The 8,044-nt window shown below is 35.9% G+C and overlaps 1 long non-coding RNA gene across 1 annotated transcript; it reads left to right on the forward strand.

The window, feature by feature from the left end:
- Positions 1-6,601: 6,601 nt before the first annotated feature.
- Positions 6,602-7,488, forward strand: LOC142162635 (uncharacterized). Its single transcript, XR_012693877.1, has 2 exons — positions 6,602-7,038; positions 7,159-7,488. It is a non-coding gene; the product is annotated as an uncharacterized LOC142162635 (long non-coding RNA).
- Positions 7,489-8,044: the final 556 nt, after the last annotated feature.

Consider the following 8,044-nt stretch of genomic DNA (forward strand, 5'->3'; position numbering starts at 1 on the left):
AAGTAATAATTAGTTGATGGAATCCATGTCTCGATTTTGAGATTGATGATACTCCTTTATGAAAGCTTATAAGTTTTCATGTGTAAACCCGGCCGGTGAATTTTGTATCCGACACATGAAATAAGTTAAGTGTAAGTCTAAAGGAAGTAATCAATAAATTAAATAGTAAGTAATTTAATTTGATTGATTAGTATCTGAATCTTAACATGGGGAGTTAAATAAGGTTTTATGGAAGAATTTCGAAATTGAACTAAGGAGTGCAATTACGAATTTTTAGTAGAATAATTCGTAATTTATTATGATGGAAATTAATTTCAGAATTTCGAAATTAATATCATAATAGGAAGCCTTGTTAATTAAATTTTGTGGTCCTTACTGTGCCTAAATAATAGAAAATAGTGGGAACTGTTACTTAGTGGGAAAGAAAACATGGAAACCGTCCCTTAGTTGGAGAAGGAAACCTAACAGGTATTGAAAACGGTTTTGACCTAACAACGCAGCTATATAGATGGATATAAGGGCTGGACGTTTGGGGTATGATTCTGACTGCGGTTTCTACTAGAATTTTGCCCACTCAAAATTCTCTATTTTCGGTTATTGTTTGGGTAACACAGTAGAAGATTGTGGAAATCTACTGGTGTGTGGTATCAACTGAGGAACTGGAGAACGACATATTTGTTGTGTTTACGCTTCAAGAGGTAACCCTAAAATCTCCATACGTGCTAGTTGTTTAGATTACACGTGAATAAGATTCTGCTATTGCTTCCGCTGTGGTATATAATCCAACAAATTCAAACCCAAAAACCACTAGCAAATAAGCTAGTTGAGAGATTGCTAGCCACTTGTGACAGTCGATCGAGACATGCACAAAGATCTTAAGCTGTAATCAGTGGCAGAGCAACATACATTTAAAGGGTGTCAATTAATACTTTTTTGTCGAAAATTACATTATATATATATATATATATATATATATATATATATATATATATATATATATATATATATATATATATATATATATATATATGTGGACATTCATAGGCCAATTGCTTTTCCTCCGTTGGAACTGAAATATCATATCTCTAAATCGTGCACTGAGTAGATTTCCTTTCAACTCATTCACCGCCCCAACACATAGGCAAGTCTCCTACCATCAAGTCAATACTGTGCGATAACCAATCGCGAGCATCATAGCAACCTGTGCATAGCCTCCAAGCTCTTAGAAGCACAACTATCGAGCCAAAACGATAGAAAAATCCTTCCGCAAGGCGACGACAATAGCTCACCCAACTATATCGAGAGGAACATCCTGCACCACATCTGTGTGTGCATATATAAATATATATACACACACACTCTCTCTCTCTCTCTCTCTCCCCGCTTGACATCTTCATGAATTTTTCTTTATATTTTGAATCTCTCTCAGTGGCGGAGTCACATTCAACAAAGGGGTGTCATTGACACCCCTTCGCCGAAAAATTACACTATATTAGTAGATAATTTTTTTTGTTTTATGCATATTTACTATACGTTGACTTCCCTTAAATTTTCGGTATATCTAATTTTTCTATTTTGATACTCCTTGATGAAAATTCTGGCTCCGCCAATGCTCTCTCTCTCGCTCTCTCTCTCTATATATATATTGACTTCGCTTGACTTCTTCGTGAATATTTCTTTATATTTTGACTTTGTTAGTAAAAATTCTGACTCCGCCATTAACCAGTAGTATGTAGTCGGCAGAGAATGAAAACAAGGAGCCCACATTTAGAGGAGTGATAGGAACCCTTAGGCACCATCAATATGTTTGGGGACAAAAGCCACTAGGTGTTATTACAACTTAGGTTACAACTAATAGTCTCATACTATATTATCTGTCGATCATGTTTTTTGTCGTTCTCTTATTGCCAGTGCTCCCTGGAAACTTAGAGAAATACGGAGATCTTAGAGCTGCTAGCATCCATTAACCCATCTTCTCAAATTCAGAAAAAAACAAAAGGTCTCTATCCTTCAATTGCACTATTAGATCCAGTATGATAGGTCAAATTAATGAATGAGTATCTAAGACATTAGCTACTTCTTTGTCACTAAGGGATGCATACTTTATACTCCTTTCGTTCTAATTTATATAAATACTTCCCTTTTTTTCCCCTTAAAATATAAATACTTCCTTGTACTTGATGTTTACATGAAACTAAACAATTTAATCATAACAATTAATAGTTAAGGTAAACAGATATTATCTAACCTGTAAGTTATGATTAAATGATAATTGCGTATATGAAAGACATATATCTTGCATTTATAATTTTTATAATTCAAACTTCACAATTTCAGCTTCAGTGTCTTGAAGTTTAATTTTTTCAATTCAAACTTAAGGTATACTCTATCTAAAGTTCAAATTGTGTAGTTCAGAATTCAGGCTTGTGTCCTGAAATTACTCTTTCTTCAATTCAGGCTATTGGAGAAAGAGAAGGAATAAAGAGTGTGAACACCTAATTTTTGCACTATTTTAACACCTCCTAAAGTTATTAGTGTTTTGTAATTTTAATTATTTTTCTCAATTTTTGTGTCTTTAATTGCATATTTCCTATCATAAAATACCAAAAAATAGTTCTTTTTTCATTTGTGCATTTTAGGAATTAACTAACTGTTCAATTGGTGAATTAATCTAGTTAATTGATCATTTGAATAAGTTATTTAATTAATTTATTTGTTTGTGTAAATTAAGCTTAATAAGTAGGATTAAGAATGAAATTGGGCCAAATTTGAAAGAGTGGCCAAAAGTGCAACATCAAGGCCAATTGAGGGGCTGCTAGTAGATCATGAACCGACGCAGTTTCATACCTAAACTACGTCGTTTTGATAAGTAAATGTAAGATCAAATCTCATCCTCCATTCTTTTTGATCCAATGGCTTAGATTCATTTCCCATTCCAAATTTAAAGCTCCAAAACCCTAGCCCCCTCTCTTCTCTCCACACTCCCTGTCACCGCCGCCCTTCACCATGGCGGCGGCGCTGTCCATCGCCGTCCTCCGGTGGCCAAACACCCTCAAACCAATGACAATCTCTTCCTCTCCTCTTCCTCTTCATGAATCCACGAACCAAATACCTTGAATCCCTCCAAAACTCCACGAATAAACCAAAATTCGAAACCTCAACTCACTTTATTTTGTAAATTCATCGAGTTTTAGACCTCTCCTTCATAAAATACTTACATAGGCGTGTAGAGCTCCACATGATGTATCATTCTATGTTGGTTTCACCCCAAAACTCTGACACAAACCCTACGTCTTCGTCCACCATCGCCACTGCCGGCTACCACCACCAAGTTGCCACGCCTTCCTCTAGTTTTCCTCCTCGACTCTTAAGCGTTCTTTTCTTTGTGATACGGTGATGGCGCCAAGGCTGTGATTTCAGGGATGGCCGAACCATCATCTATCACCAAGAAAAAGGTGCTCAAAGGTCGGAATCATTGCCTCGAGCAGTGGTAAATACCAAATCTCGTCCTTTTATTTTAATTTTTTTTGTTCTTCTTATTCTCGGCCAATGTAACGACCCATTTCCCTAATAGATCGTGATGACGCCCAACACCATTGTCAGGCAAGCCAACGCGGAAGTATAATTAAGTTCTCATTTTACTTTCACCAAAAATAAGTGCAGCAATTCCTTAAGTTAAAGCTAAAACCAGAAATGAACAGTAATTTGCCAAAAGTAATCATACAACCCCAAAGTAAGAGTCTTCTAATGTTTGTGCCAAGACCTGGTGTCACAAGTAGTGGGGAACTAGCAAAATATACAAAAGAATAAAATTATCCTACTGTCCGAAACAGAATAGACAACAAACGTAAAGAAAGACTCCATCAAGCTGCTGGACGGCATAGGAAGAGGCAGATCACCGTGGAAGTCTCGGACTATGAATCAGGGGCACGCACCAGACTGATAGCCAGATGTTCCTGCCTCAGATCCTGTACAATTAAGTACAGAAGTGTAGTATGAGTATATAAACAATATGTACCCATAAGTATCCCGTCTAATCTCGAAGAAATAGAGACGAGAGGTCGACTTGATACTTACTAAGGTCAAATAATATAATAAAGTGTTATTCTAAGTATGGGAGTCACAAATAATCAACAGTTTGTAGCAAGAAGTAATAAGTCATGTTCTTAAACACTTTTATAGTTAGCCATTTACATTTCAAATATTTAGCAGAACAAGTCATGGATGAGATTTCACATAGATATCATGCGCACATTATGCCGAGGTCGACGGCCCGATCCAATAGAAAATAAACTGTGCACTTCCAGAGGGTCGAATGACGCGAACCATAGATGCATCTATTTCTACCGAGGCGATCGGCCCCATCCACAAATATCAATTATCAACAGAAAAATACCAGAAGGTGCACTTATATTCAGATAAACTCATAGCAGTGTTCAACACAGAATATGTTCACTCATGTTCATTTCCAATTCTCTAGCATATCCTAAATGATCACATTAGCAAGAAGACATATAACATTTGCAAATATAGCATGCCACGGGTCCTCAACTTCCCGGACAATTAACATGATAGTAGCTACGCACAGACTCTCATCACCTTGTGCGTACATAGCCCTTGCATTTAGTAGCAAATTATACAATTATTACTCCTATGGGGACAATTCCCTCTTACAAGGTTAGAAAGGAGACTCACCTCACTCCAAAGTGTACTTCCAATACCAAGAACGAGCCCAAACCCTCAATTTGAAGCGGAACGATCCAAAACTAGTTAAATGAGGTAGGAACTAGTCAATATAAGCTCACAAGATCGTATTCTAGCTATTTAAGCAATTTCCCAACCTTAAACACAAGTTTCCTAAAATCCGACCCCGGGCTCACGTGCCCTGATTCCGAAATTCTTCGAAGGAAGTTGTTCTCTATAACCTAAGGATCAATAATATATGATTTATAATTCATTCATAAAAAAATTCGAGGTTAAATCTAACTTTTATCAAAACCCTAGGTCTTGCTCTAATCCCATAGTTTTCATAAATTTTTGTGTGTTAATCTACCCAAAACCCAAGTATTAAACTCACATTAAGTAGAATTAACTTGCCTCACAATGCTATGTTGAAATCCCCTTTTTGAAAACTCCAAATCGCCTACGTGTAGAGATAAAATGAAATAAATGGCCTAAGTCCCATTTTTAAAAGCTGTGCTCAGGTCTCTGATGTCGCATTTGCGAACTCGCAATTGCCACAAAATCTTTGCAATTGCGAACTGGCTCCCTTACTGCTTTCATCGCAAATGCGATCCTAGGGTCGCAAATGCAGACACTGTAGGGTTCGCAATTGCGGTGCAATTGTCGCAAATGAGACGTTGTCCACCTGCTACCTTTATCACAATTGCGGTGGTTTCCTCGCAAATGCGAGGTTGCAATTGCGAACAAATTCCTCGCATTTGCAAGACATGCAATTTCTCACAGAAACACCAGAAAACTGGGGTGTTTTTCACCCCAACCCATGCCCGAAACTCACCCGAGCCCTCGAGGCTCCACTCTGAACACCCACACAAGTCCAACATTGTTGTACAAACTTGCTCGAGCGATCAAATTGCAGAAATAACACCTAAAACTACGGATTCAACACCAAAATGCATGAAATCTTTAAGAACATTGAAATTCCTATCTTTACAACCGGATGTCCGAATCACGTCAAATCAGTCCAGTTTCTCACCAAATTTCACAGACAAGACTAAAATATTATATTGAACCTGTACCGGGTTCCGAAACCAACATACAGACCCAATACCAACATGATCAAGCATTATTCCTTTTCATTAAATCCTTAGAATTTCAATTTAACAATTTCTAATAAAAATTCATTACTCGGTCTAGGGACCTCGGAATTCGATTTTAGGCATACACCCAGGTCCCATAACACGAATCCGGGTCTGTTTGCAATATTGACCAAAGTCAAACTTAGCCTTTTAAGAAAATCTTAAGGAATCAAATGAGCATATGATCGTTCTATGTGTTAGTATAGTTATATTTGGAATTCTTGTTGCTCGACTTAGCCGGTCGAGTGGTTCGCTATTGTCTATTAGTCCCGATTTTTGGTTCTTCGACATAGCCGGTCAACTATTTTGTGTGAATTTGTTTAGTTTGAATTTTCAGTTTTCCGACCTAGCCGGTCGGTAGTTAAGTGTTTTATGCTAGTTTCATGAAAAAATCAAAAAGATTAGCTGAATCGTTTATTTAGTTAGTCATTCATTAAGTTGTTATTAGTCATTTAGTAATGCTTGTTTAGTTTCTGTTTTGCACGATAGTTTGTAATCTCAATCGCTTCATGTTAGTTTGTACAAATCCAATTAATTTCAATCTAGTTTGTTTGAATACTTAGTTCCGTTACCTTTTAAGTCTTGTTCCTGTTGTATCAACCCATAATTTGGTTAGTTTGAATATATGAGTGTGTTACCTTGAATTTCAGTCATAATAAAAGTTGAATACTTGAGTATGTGGTACTTGTTTAGTTGCCTTTTACTGTTCAAAGGCTGTTGGAGTACAATACTCCAAAATTTTGTCCATAGTTGGTAAAAGGGACTGCCTTTGGACAGATTTTTTGACCAAAAAACTGTCTTTTGAATAGTATTGGACAGATTTTGGTAAAAAATCCATCCAAAGGACAAATTTTCAAAGATACATGCTTTACTTTCCCTCTTATAAAAGGGGAGGTCTTTCCTCACTTTTGGATCATCATCTGGAGACTCTAAAAAAGACACAACATCAGAGAGGGAAAGTGCTGATAATTGTGAGCCTTCTTCTAAGAAATTTTGAGTACACATCTTGGACTCTAGAAATACACATCTTTTACATACTCTATCACACTTCTGCTAGGCATTTTTACACACTATTAAATACACTTTTAGGAGTAAAAATCAGCAGCTGAACTTAAAGAAAGCAAGCTGAAATTGTGAGCTTTATGAGTACTTCTTAGAGTGAAAACTCTTTTCAAAAAGAATAAGTCTTTCAGAGTTTATTCCGGGTTTCTTCTTTAAGGTTTTGGGGCTGTCTGGATACAAATTTGCTGTTGTTGTTGCTCATTTTCGTTCCTGTTTTTCTGCTATTTTGCTATTGTTTCTGCCCATCTCATTGCTTTATTTTCTTCCTGCTATCCAGGTAATTCTCTTAAAGTGCTACTGTAATTTTGGCTCAAGAATGAATGGAGACGAAGCAATTTGAGTTCTCTTCAGCTTAATCTAAGCTTTTAAAAGCATTCTGTTTCTTGTAAAGTTTTGTATGTGAGCATATATAATAAATAGTTGATTTGTTATTGTGACTCACTGTCACCTTTTTTTTTTTTGTGAAAAATCGCTAATGAAACAACAATGTACTTATATATGTTCAAATGTTTAAGTTGGTATGTTTCAGTTTTTAATATCATAAATTCCAGTTAAATGTATAAGATATTTCCATCACAAAACAGCATGTTGACTTGCCTTTTCTTTCTTTGGTTTTAAACATGGAACACATATTTTAGGTATCAATTAGTTTTTCTTTGTGGTTGCGTGACCAACGAAATCTGTGGTGTAGTTAAAAGAATGTATTTTATTTCTCTATCTCAGCCCGTCATTGAGATTAAATTAGGTCCTCAGCTTTATTGGTATTGACTTATTTTCATGTAAAGCAGTTTTAATAATGAAAAGGTATATACATTCATATTACTCGTTTCAAGAGAACATGAATCCATGGTCATACATCTAGCAAATAATTTCTTTTTTGGGGTTGATGTATTAAATTAATTGAAACATTGTTTCATTAAAATAAAAAATGAATCTCGTGTTTGGGTCTCGATTTCAATTTATCTTTAGCTAGCCAAAGTTAACCTGTTGTTATGATGATGGTTCCATACTCTTCAAGTGCAATTCTTAAGAGTAGAGTAAGTTTTCCTCTTTAAGTGCAATTCTAAAGAAAAAAGTAATTTTCCTTTCATTTCCTTATGGTTCAATCATTGGCAGTAAATGATGTTCTTGAACAAAAGTGCATTTGATTTGGTGGAAATATT

The sequence above is a fragment of the Nicotiana tabacum genome, chromosome 1 (genome assembly GCF_000715075.1).
Source record: "Nicotiana tabacum cultivar K326 chromosome 1, ASM71507v2, whole genome shotgun sequence".
In the NCBI taxonomy this organism is placed as follows: Eukaryota; Viridiplantae; Streptophyta; class Magnoliopsida; order Solanales; family Solanaceae; genus Nicotiana; species Nicotiana tabacum.